Source organism: Propithecus coquereli, unplaced genomic scaffold (assembly GCF_000956105.1).
Source record: "Propithecus coquereli isolate 6110/MARCELLA unplaced genomic scaffold, Pcoq_1.0 Scaffold68, whole genome shotgun sequence".
Lineage (NCBI taxonomy): Eukaryota > Metazoa > Chordata > Mammalia > Primates > Indriidae > Propithecus > Propithecus coquereli.
The window spans coordinates 7,564,647-7,577,038 of NW_012152840.1; positions in this window are offsets into that span (position 1 = coordinate 7,564,647).

The following is a 12,392-nucleotide window of genomic DNA, read 5'->3' on the forward strand; positions in this document are numbered from 1 at the left end:
GAAACAAATATATAATTATAAATTGTCATGTGGGCTATGAAGAAGATAAGCAAGATGCTATCACAGAGATTAACCTGTGTGTGTGTGCATGTATGTGTACTTTAAACGGAGATAAAGCTCTTCAAGGAGCTAACATTTAAGCTGTGAATTAAAGGATGAAAAGGAGTCCATCATTTGAAAAGAGAAAGTGTTACAGATTCGATGTTCTTAGCTCGCGCTAAGGCTCAAAATAGGAAAGAACTTTACAAATGGGAGGAAATGAAAGATGCCAGAGATACTGGAGACTGTTGGGTGCCAGGCAGGGTGCTGGGTGCTGGGGATACAGTGGTGAACAAGATATCATCTCTTCTTCCAAGAATTGGCAGTGGAATGGGCAAGAAGATAAAAAGACATAGGTTAAGAACCAGTGCTTTGACCACTTGTTGTTATTTTTTTCCCTAGTGTCTAATTTCTGCTTTACGGTCCCCTGCCTCCTTTTGCCAGCCCCAGACTTTTTCTCAGGGCCATGTCCTCCCTACCCCACGTCTATGTCACTGGCCCCTCCTAGGAACCCTGATCAGTGATGTCCCAGAGGTCAGGAGGTCAGGGCAATTTGACGTGAACTGCTCATTGTGGAGATAAGTCCTGTTCAAGGGTGTGAGTTACTGAGCACAGGAAATGCCTAGTTAAAGAAGAGATATAGTTTTATGGCTCTGGGGTGGTGAAAGAGAGGAAGCTGAGAGGCAGACACGCCTTTTAGTTTTCTATATCACCACCCCCCTTGGCATCTCTTAGTTATTTAGATTTACCCATAGTCAAGTTTTGATCTGACTGAAACAGAGCTATCCCTAGTGTCTTCTCCTCCTGTTTTCCTTCCCAGGTGGACAACTACTTAGGAAAGTGGCAGGATGATTTCCAGCAACAGCAGCCTGGGGAAGGAAGGGGCATTTCTGCACCTTCGGGCCATTTGTGGAGGGTGTGATGGTTGGAGGCTCAGAGAGGAGAAGGAGAGGAACTGTCTGGGAAAGAAGAGTGAGGAGATCCCATATGGGCGAAGAGAGGGCATAAGAAGAGTGATGGGAGAGGTAGTTTTTTTTTATATCATTATAAATATTTAGTGATTATAAATTGTAACAGGTGCCATGTAATGGATTCCTCTACTAGACTGGGCATATTTATTTGCATCTCTTGGATTTTGGTTCTGAAAGTGGCAATGCTGTGCATAAAGAGGGCAGTTGGCAACGTGCACAGGAGTATTTGGGTTGCCGGAATGATTGGCGAGGTGGGAGTAGAGCCTGGCCCCCGAATAAAAACATCCTGCTCTGCATGGGACACTCCCACACAACAGAGAACTGTCCAGCCCCCAAGCCCACAGTGGCCGCTCCCATTGAGAAACACCTGCTGGGAGACCCTCCCCCTTCCTTCGTCCTTCTATATAGGGCTCTAGCTGCAAACCAAGAGCAAGAGCGAACTTCTGTGGCACTCCTGAGCATTTAAAATCTGTAAAATCTGACAGTTGCAATGCTATAAGCTTAATCATGACACCAGAAAAGTATGGAAGTTGGAGGACATATAAACGGACAAGCAGGACTAGAAGAGACAAGTCACCTAGACCAGTGCCTTCATTCTACAGACTGGAGACCTCAGGTCCTGGGAAGCTAAATGACTTATGCAACATCAGCCAGCTAGTTGGTAGAAAAGCTGGTGGGATGAGAATATATAGTACAGATGCTTCTTGATTCACCATGGGGTTACGTCTCGATAAGCTCATCGTAAGTTTAAAATACTGTTAAGTCAAAAATGCACTGAATACACCTAACATACTGAACATCATAGCTTATTCTCACCTACCTTAAATGTGCTCAGAACACGTACATCAGTGTGCAGTTGGGCAAAACCATCTAACACAAAGCCTATTTTATAAAAAAGTGAATACCTCATGCAATTTATTGAATACTATACTGAAAGTGAAAAGCAGAATGGTGGTATGGGTGTCCTTAGAAGAAGGGAGAATGCCATGTGAAGACACAGACACACAGGGAAGAGGCCATGTGACAACGGAGGCAGAGATTGGAGTGTGGCAGCTGCAAACCAAGGAACGCCAAGATTGCCAGCAACCACAAGAAGCCAGGAAGAAGCAAGGAAGGCTTCTCCCCTACAAGTTTCCAAGGGAGAATGGCCTTCCTGGCATGTTCATTTTGGACTTCTGTCTTCCAGACTTGTGAGATAATACGTTTCTGTTGTTTTAAGTCACTCAATCTGTGTTACTTTATTATGGCAGCCCTAGGAAACCAAGATATCGAAAACGAAAACGAAAAAACTGATTAGTTGCTGTGAGAATCACAGCAAATATGTAATGCTATATAATTTGTATTTAATAAAATTTCCATTTTGAAATACTTTGGGGAAAATAGCATACTATGTGATATTAAGACCACAAGTATTTCATACTCTTTTATAGCCGTACAGTATTAATTAAAATAACAAAAGCATATAGATACTGATTTTCTATATATAACAATCAAGCTAAACACTTGCCTGATCTTTCTTTCTGCAGGGAGAATTAATAGTATTTCATTTATGTAATGGAATTTAGATAGAACCCTAAAATTGTAGTTGATTGTTAGACTGATATTTTCTTCCACATTAACAAAAGCAAAAATGTTAGTATTTCTGTCACGTTTGCTTATAGTCCCCTTTCCCACATTAGTTAATAAATTCTCAAGAGCAGAGACAGGACTGCTCGACAAATCCCCACAGTGTCTCTATATGGTGGCTACTTCATAAAAGTTGTTGCTTGACTAAGACAAAAAGACTTAAATGTGCAGGAAACTATTATAGTTGCTGAAAGCAATTCTATTTCTATATTCCTATACTCCTATACTTTTCCAGTATCAAAACCCCTGAAAGTCACACATTTCATTTTGCAGGCATAAAAACAAAAACCTCACAGAACTAAATGTCACCTTCAACTCACGGATGTGTTAACAAGTACTTCTTGTATATTTGCCACCTGCAAGGCACTGTGGTGGGCTGCAGGGTGTGTGGAAAATATGGGGCACAGCTCCCAGTCCACCCTCTCAGATGCTTGTGCTCTAGTTGGGGAAATAAAACATCCATGTAAGAAAAACCATATGTTAATTTCATGTCTCATTTTGTGGCAGGAAAACCACAGCCCTGGGAGAGCCAAGCCCTGGGTTTTAGGCTGGTCTCTGCTACAACCTAGGGGTGTGATTACATCAGAGTCACTCACTCTCTCAGTCTCAGGTTTCTGCTATGTAAATATAAGATTTGGACTTCATCTCTACATTTACTTCCAGACTTAAAATGTTTTGAATAATTTGGGTTTAGGAAGGTATATCAGGTAGGACTCTTTGGGTTTCAAGTGACCAAAAACCTGACCACAATGAACTTTTTGCTCACATAATAGGAAAAGGTTGCTAGCTTCAGGCATAGCTGGATCCAGCTACTCCAAGTATATCTCCAGGACCCATTATCTCTCTCCATTTCTCAGTGCTGCTTTCTTCCTTTTCAAGGGATTCCCCATCTCAAAGGCAAGCTGCCTGCTGGTGAATCCATGTTTTCATCCCTGCAATTCCAAAACGAATGAAAAGGAAATGAGAGATTTCCTTTCACGTAAGTATCGATATACATCCTGGTCTGATTCTCTGGCCCCAAATGGGATTCAAACTCATCTCAGAAGTGGTCACCATAGCTGGGGAGGAGCTTTTGAGGACTAGATTACATGCCCACATCTAGAGCTAAGAGTGAACCCCACCCAAACCATGTGTACTGAGAGTGAGGGAAGGGTGGCTGCCCAGAGAAAATTGGGGTGCTCTCAGTAAAATAAGGGTGAATGTGATAGTAGGCTGGCCAAAGAAGAGATGTCCACTACAGAAAGGAAAGAAGAGAAAGAAAAGAGAAAAGGAAAGGAGAGATCACGAGGATGGGAGAAGGTAGGAATAGTATCCCAGAGGCTGAGAATTGGAGCCACCAAGAGAGGAGGAAAGTGCCCTTCCCTTTGGAGCTTTCACTTCCAGTGCAGCTTGCTGTGCGTCCTTCTGGGCTGACCTGCCTGTGGCCGGCCACTGCAATGAGCACAGTCAACGGCTGCCCGTGCACCCCAACAGTGTCTGCTTCTGACTTGCTCTGCCCTGTGGACTTTGTCATTGTGAGCTCGGCTTCATTGCTGGTTGGTTAGTGGGCAAAGCTCTTTGTCAGTGCTTCTGGGAAGAGGAATCACCACTTTTGGCCTACACTGCAGAATTTCAGAACCCAGCACTCATTTGTTAACACATCTGTATTGATTACTAAGTGTGGGGTGTTATAGCTTCTGCACCATGAGGCTGAAGAAAGGGAGGTAAGAAACAGAGTGCTTGCCCTCTAAGAACTTAAAATTTATTTGTAAGAAATAAGATATTAAAAAGTGCAATTGGAAGCCATGATATAACTGAAGTACCAAATGACTATTATATGACTATTATAGAAGTTGGAAAAGAAGATGTGGTGGCCAAAAGGAATGAGGAAGGCTTTGGGGGTCTCAGGCCTTACTCTGGGATGTGTGGAGTGGCAAGAACTTGAAAGTGGTCTGGGGGAGGGCATGGTGAAGAGATCACTGGAAGTGGCAAATGCCACTGGGGGATGACCAGGGGGTGATCAGAGGGGGTGTGTGTTCAGGGGAGAAGCCGAGTGGAGGAGACGTGGAAATGAGGTGAGGGTCGATCTCAAGGAGAACGCTGGACTCAGCTGCCAGCTGAGGGGGAGCTGTCAAAGGGAACCTACAGTTTTGACCTGGAGCAACTGGGGTTTTGTGCTGGCATCTTCAACACCGGGGAAATCAGGGAAGGAGCTGCTCCGGGAGGGAAGCGTGAAGCCGAAGTGCCAGAAGGACCCAGAGGGAAGAGTTTTGAGGGCAGGTGGAGGAGGAGGGAGGAGGGCCGGGCTTGGCTGAGAAGTTAGGGACGAGAACCAGACTGGGGGCATCACACAGGGGATGTTAGAGTCTTGGAGGGGTGGGTGTGCCAAGGTGGAACATGTAGAAAGAGAATAGGAGGCTGAGGACAGGGCCTGAGAAAGCATATATGGAGGTTGTGAGAACAAAGAGGCCTTTAAAGAAATCAGAAAACCCATCAGAAAAAGTGATAGAACACAAACAAAATGAAATAAAGTCACCCCCTGAATATCTAACATTGAGGAGTGAAGGCTGCCTCCCTCCACACCAGTCCTGACACTGTGTTGTCTTTATTGTTCCCCATTTACACAAATTCACTGAGGCTAGGTGTCCCCAAGGACAGTGACTATGTCCTCCTCCCTTTTCTCTGACCAAAGACTTTTATGGCGCTTTTCATGTGGAAATAATGGCAGCAGACGTACAAGATGTCTTTGTTGAATGAGTAACTGAATTCTTTAAAAAGCCATCTGTCATAGGCCAGATTTTGTTATGACAAACTCCAAGGGATACAGAAATTTCTTGAGCAGGAATTTGATTCGTGAAAATATTCCATAAATAAATGAATAGCATGGCTGGAAAACACACACATGCAAGTGTGTGCGTGCAGGTGTGTGACCGTGAGCAGATTTTTCTCACTAGTGCAGGGCAGGAAGACTGAAATTGTCACCTACACACTCAAATATGAATGAGTGTGTGTGTGTGTGTGTGTGTGAGTGATACTGTGATTCTAAAATTCTTCTCCACTTGCATTCTTTTAAAGGAGATTCATTAGCACATTCTAATCACTGTTTAGTGAATTAAACAGACAACGCATTGAGAGTCTATTAGCAGGAGCTCTGCTAGGCACTGGGGATTTGGTGATGACAAGACCAAGTCTGGGCCCCTGTGGGGGTTATATTCTGCAGGAGGAAACAGACAGAAGTACACAAAGGTGCAAACAACATAATTACAGATTGCAAGAAGAGCTATGCTGTGGCAGATACAAACAGGGCGATACGAGGGCAAGCAGTTGGGGAGGCCAACTGTAGTTGAGGCAGGGACGAGAGGCCTGTTTGTGCATGGGGGGAGCTAAGACCTGAAGAATGAGAATGGTGCAGTCATTTGAAGAACTAGGGGAACAATTTCAGACAGAGGACAAGAGGTCCCGAGGCAGAATGATGAGCAGAAAAGATGTCAGTGTGGCCGATGATGGGTGGAGAGTGGTAGGGAAAAGATCAAGGAAGGACTCATAGGTAGGCTATGGTAAGGGGTTGGAGTTTATTTGTAGAGAATGATGAAATTGTCTAAGTGTTTTAGATGGGAGAGTGGCATGATCTGATCTGAGTTAGTGTTGAAAAGATTGCGTCAGCTGGATATAGGTGATGGGTTTCAGTGGGGCGGAGTGGAAAAGACAGGTGAAGAGGTGTTCGCAGTAGACCAGGGGAGAGATGACAGTGGTGTGGACTGAAGAGGCGGGGCTTAGAGCTGGGGCGGATTTGGAAGTGGAACCAAGAGGACTTGCTGATGGGTTGGGTGTGGAGACAGAGAGCAAAAGAAAATCGAGGATGTCTCTCCAGATTTTGAACCCAAGCACCTGGGCGGCAGGAGTGGTGCTATTAATTGAAGAGAGGAAGACTTGGTGGAGGGAAGAGATTGTGGAGCAGGGGGATGAAGATTTTGGCTTTGATCATGATAAGTTTGAGACTTTGATTAGATACTGAGGTGGAGACATCAAACTGGCAGTTGGGTGTGGATGATGCCTGGGTCAGACAGGCATTTGGGAGGTATCAGCACACATGTGAGTCATAAGCCGGGTTGAGATTGCTGCTGGGAAATGTGAGCAGAGAGAATAGAAGAAAAAAGGAGAGGAGAGGAGAAGGGAGGAGAGGGGAGGAGAACAGGGGAGGGGAGGGGAGGGAAGGGCACCTTGGAGCAGCCTCAGGTGTGTGTCAACACTTATCTGTTGGATAAGGGAACTGCAGGCAGAGAAGGAATAGTGAGTTAAAAGCAGAGGAAAATTAGAAGAATGTGGTATCTAGAAAGGCAAGATAAGAGTGGTTCAAGAAGGAAAGTAGTCAACCACATTGAATACTCCTGAGAGTAATTTGAAGAGAGCAAATTGTCCAAAATATATTTTATTTTTAAAAATTAACCTCATAGATTTTCAGAAACATATGTATCACATGAACAGAAGCAATCTGTTCTCAGGTAATTTTATTCTTAATTAATTAATATAAATAAATTCTTGTTTAATTCAATTTTAAAATTGATTGGTTTAATTTAATTTGTGCAAAGTGATTTGATTAGTATCAGAGTCGGCTTGATTGGGATGTGGGAGAGAAGGTGGCTGCTCTGAGGTCACCCCAGGGACCTCCAGGCCTCTCTGGCTACCTCACCACGTGACTGTGCTTCTCTATAATTAGCTGGGTGGCTGTGAGCAAGTCCCTTCCTCTTTATGAGCTTCCATTTTCATAACTCTAAAGTGAGGGAGTAGACCAGATAGCTTCTGTCTTAAGACTGCTCTGATTCTGTGATCCCAACTAGGAGCATTTATCCAGCTCTTTCTTATTAAAATGTATTAACATCAATGCAAAAATTTCTTTTCATTCTAAAATTTTGCCTAAGGTTAGCGTTGCTCGCATCAATGTGCAAAAGAATATTTTTGTTTCTGACTTTTCAAGACTCCAGGCAAAGCAGTGTCAGTAGCAGGACACAAGATCCTTATTTCAGACTCTTATTATTTTTACGGCATCTTAAAGCCTGTTCTATGTTATAAATTGCATTTTCCTTTACGAGGGCACACTACAACCAAGAGGCCTCAGATATAAGACTTCCTCGACTTTTGAACTTCCCCATATTTTGGCTCTATGTTTCTGGCGGACTCCAAGATCTGAACTTTCTATAAAGAACATCAATGTTGAAAGTTATTTGTGGCGAGGTCATTTGCTCTACCAAGGACCACTGCCTGTCTGGGCTGCACTCAGGAGTCTGTCTGACTGAGGTTTGATTACCTACAAGTGGCAAAAGGGAACAATCAAGTAATACAGTCCCATAAAAATCTCTTTTCAGTCTGCTTCAGATCTCCTGGATATTTCCCAACTGTCTTTAAATAAAGGCTGTAGAAAATTGTAGTGTACATCATGCATAGTGATAAAAGATAAATGATTAATAGAATATGAAGCTAATTAATGAATTACCAGCTGACTAATACGCCCTTAGGAAAGGAAGTTGCCTAAGAGTGAAGTGATGAAGGTTATGCATCACTTTTTAGCAAATAACTAAGGCTTCCCAACCTTTCCTGACAGTCAAGACTACTTTTGGGGACAGAATTCTTAAAATAACAAATGGCATCAAGCATTACTGGAAATTTAATTCATTTAGATCCAGTGACTTATTTTATTTCCCAGAATTGATTGTTTTTAAATCCTCCTTTTTAGTCACATTCTTATGCTTGGCAGTCCCCTGAGAGGAGCACGTTAACGATTTTCCATCTTACTTTCGGGTGCATGTTAAGTGGCTAAAAAACATGAAGCCTCTTAAATCATCAGTGAGCAAAGATGTCTAGCTGGGTGCTGTGTACCCAGTAGGTGTTTAGTAGATAGGTGAGAAAACAAACACACACAGAGGCAAAAAGTAAGTATGTGCTAAGTTGATGTACAAAATGAACATTGACAAAAAATTGAAAAGGCACTTTTTCCCCCAGCAAATATAAAAATCCCCATATCAGTGGGGACTCTTTTTCTTTCTTTTTTTAAACATTTTTTTATAGTTGTATATAGTTAAGGTGTACAACATGATGTTTCGATATACACAGTGCAATGGTTACTACAGTCAAGCAAATTAACATATGATGGCCTCACAGAGTTACTTTTAGGTGTGTGTAATAACAGTACCTAAAATCTAATCTCTTAGCAAATTTCCAGTATACAATAAAATGTTATTAACTGTGGTGCTCATGTTGTATGTTAGCTCTCTAGACTTATTCATCCTACATAACTGCCACTTGGTACCCTTTGACCTATATCTCCTCATTCCCCTCACTTCTGGTAACCTACTCTCTGTTTTTATGTATCTGACATTTTTTTTAGATTTCACATATAAGTGAGATCATTCAGTGTTTTTCTTTCTGTGCATGGCTTATTTCACTTAGGGACATCTGTGCTCCCATGTTCACTGAGGCATCATTCACAACAGCCAAGATACGGAAACAATCTTAGTGTGCATCCCTATTTGGATGCATTAAGAAATTTTGGTATATACGTACACACACACACACACACATGCACACACACAGAGGGTATTATTCACCCTTAAAAAAGGAGATCCTGCTATTTGAGACAATGTGGATGGACCTCAGGGAGCCCTTTTCTACAAAAAGATATTCATTTATTGTTGATTCAGGTCATCAGGGGAATTCTGGGGTTCAGGAGAGTCCCACTGGGGCAAGGTTTGTTTAAAATTAATTAGTACAAAAAAGACCATTAAAAGGATCTTTTATTTTTATTTGGTTATATTTGGATTTTTATTTGGTTGAAAAGATATGCAAACATTTTCTTGTACGAAAATCAACTGCATTGTATAGACATGCGAATCCTGCTCAATATCAACAATATTAAAACCCGGGTACCTGATTATTAATATCAAACATGATGCTGAATTTTAATTTGGTGAAATTTTGTGTAGAAAAACCTCCCAAGGTGAGGTTGCCCTGTGGTAGCTAATCCAGGTGCCTGAGCTGCCAGAGGGTGGCTGGGATGGAGGTGAAGGCGAGGAGTCAGTGTGCCTGAAGTTGGCAAGGTTCCTTATAGCTGCACTACTGAGTTGAAAGACAGGTTTGGTATTTCAAGGTTATGGTTACCCACCTCTGCATTTCATTTTCACTTGCTAACTTCTAGGTGTCCTGTAAATGTCTATTGAACTAAACCAAATTCACCTGCCTCCTTCCCTCCTATGTAGGCACTATGCAGATGCTAAAGATTTAAGTGATACAGACATTATTTATGCCATTTATGATATCATTGTTGAAAAAGGTGTGTGAGCATCATTTCATACAATGTGAAAGGAGCTATGATGTCGGCAAACTTGCTGTTAGGCCTGTGTGCACCAGGATACTCATTCTGGTGTGGGGGAGTTACTATACCATGGCTCAAATCTTGACCACTGGGAGGCTGAGGACAGGAAGGTGCCAACAGATAGATGCCTCAGCCCTCCTTCCCCCATTGTTTTGAGGTGTAGTAGTTTCATATTGCCTCTTGAGACGTGTCACATAGGACTGATCCGCTGACTTTTCTTGAGAAGCTATGGCCCACTTAGTAACATGATATTTGCTTGACCTGTATTTGCTTTTTGTTCTTTCCTGTCTCATATTGTTCCCCTTCAATTTTCCTGTCCTGAGATTGTACTCCCTATTAATATATTAGCATGTAAACTTTAGTCATCCATTTTCTAGAGAATTTGGGCTAACATAATGTTTTCTAAATATCTGTAATATTATCCCTGGGTGCTGTGGGAAACCTAACCTAAGGTGAATAAGTTGAGGGGTTGGGGAGATGAAATTAGGAAAGGCTTCCAGAAGGAGGTGACCCTGGAATAGGGTTTATAAAGAAAAGTAAGATACAGTCAGGCAAAGTGGGGTTGATAAGAGAAGATGAAACAATGCAAGCAAAAGTACAGGGGCTGGGCGTGGTGGCTCACGCCTGTAATCCTGGAACTCTGGGAGGCCGAGGCAGGATTGCTGAGCTCAGGAGTTTGAAACCAGCCTGAGCAAAAGTGAGATCCCCATCTCTACCAAAAAGAAAAAAATCAGCCAGTTGTTGTGGTGTGCACCTGTAGTCCCAGCTACTCCGGAGGCTGAGGCAGGAGGATCTCTTGAGCCCAGGATTTGGAGGAGCTACAATGATGCCACTGCACTCTACTCAGGGCAACAGAGTGAGACTCTGTCTCAACAAAACAAACAAACAAATAAAAAAACAAGGAAGCTGAACCCTCCTCACACACTCCTTAATAAAAAAAGATGAATGGCAAAAGTCCATTAAAAAGGGGTTGGATATCTATGTGAGTTCCTTTTCAAATCTGAGGCTCTATAAACCAGTGATTTCCAATAATTGCTGCATGTCTACCAGTGGAACATGTGAGAAGATTTTTGGTGGAAGCCACAAAAAACTTTACTTTGATGGCATTGCATTATTTTATATGTATTAGGAAAATACAAACAGGATATCAAACCCATAAATGACACAGAAGATATATACGAAGTGCAACAATTTAAAAAAGAGTCTTGAGTAAATGATAGTTTAGATGATACTCAAATCTTATTATTTTTCAAATGACTGAGGTTTTGGAAACTGGTCTAGATAAATGCAAATCTTTAAATTTCTTTTTGCACCAAGTAATAGTAATAAGGATAACGACAATAATGATAACAAAAGTTTGCACTTTTTAGTGCCATGGGCCAGATTCTGTTCTAAGCAGTTTACATGAGTTTGTTTATTTCAACATCACATCAACCTTATAAAATAGTTACTATGATTATCCCCGTTTTACCGATGAGGATCTTGAGGCACAACGGGGTAAAACAAGCTGAGATCATTCAGTAAACAGTCAAATGAGGATGTGAATTCAGGCCACAATCCTCTATGTGACAACCACGTGGTTAGGCTGGACATGGATTCCCGTACAATGATTGCACCTAATATCTTCAGAAATGATTTGGGATTCAGGTCAGATGTACGGGGTGAATGATTTTAGCATACTCATTTTCATGCCAAGTGGTTTGGAGTCTACAGCAGAGTTCTCTTCCTTAGCACTATAGACATTTTGAGCCAGACAATTCTTTATCGTGGGGGACTGTCCTATGCATTGCAGCACAGCATCCCTGGCCTCTACCCACTGGAAGCCAGTAGCACCGGCTCCAGTTGTAACAACCAAAAATGTCTCCAGACATAGCCAAATGTCCCCTGGGGACAAAAAGGCCCCCCGGCGAGAACTGCTGGTTTAGAAGATTCTGAAGTATCTTAGTGAGGAGTTCATTAATAATTACCAGCATGATGAAACAATGTGACTAAACAGCTCTGGTATGTTTTCTTGAGTATTTCTCACACTATCGTGTCATTATTTGTTAATAGCAGGTGTGTCTAGCTTCTCATATCAGAAATGAATACACGGTACCAGCTTGTACCAGCTATCGGTTTTCGACGCAATATATGATGAATGTTTAACTCTGTGGCTTACTTATAAACTGAACCAGCTCATTTCCCTAGAATCCGGTGGCCATTTTTATCCTTTAAAAGATTCATAGTTCCGGTCAGATACAGGCACTTTGGTGAATCACAGTTTTGGTCCTCTTAGTTATTCCTCATTCTGAGCAGTCTGTGAAAACCTGTGTTCTCCCCACCCCACGACCCCCTACCCTTGACAGGCCCTGCTGTTTGCTACTCAGGGATCCCAGTGTGTGGATACTGATACTTTCTTAGTAAGCAGATAG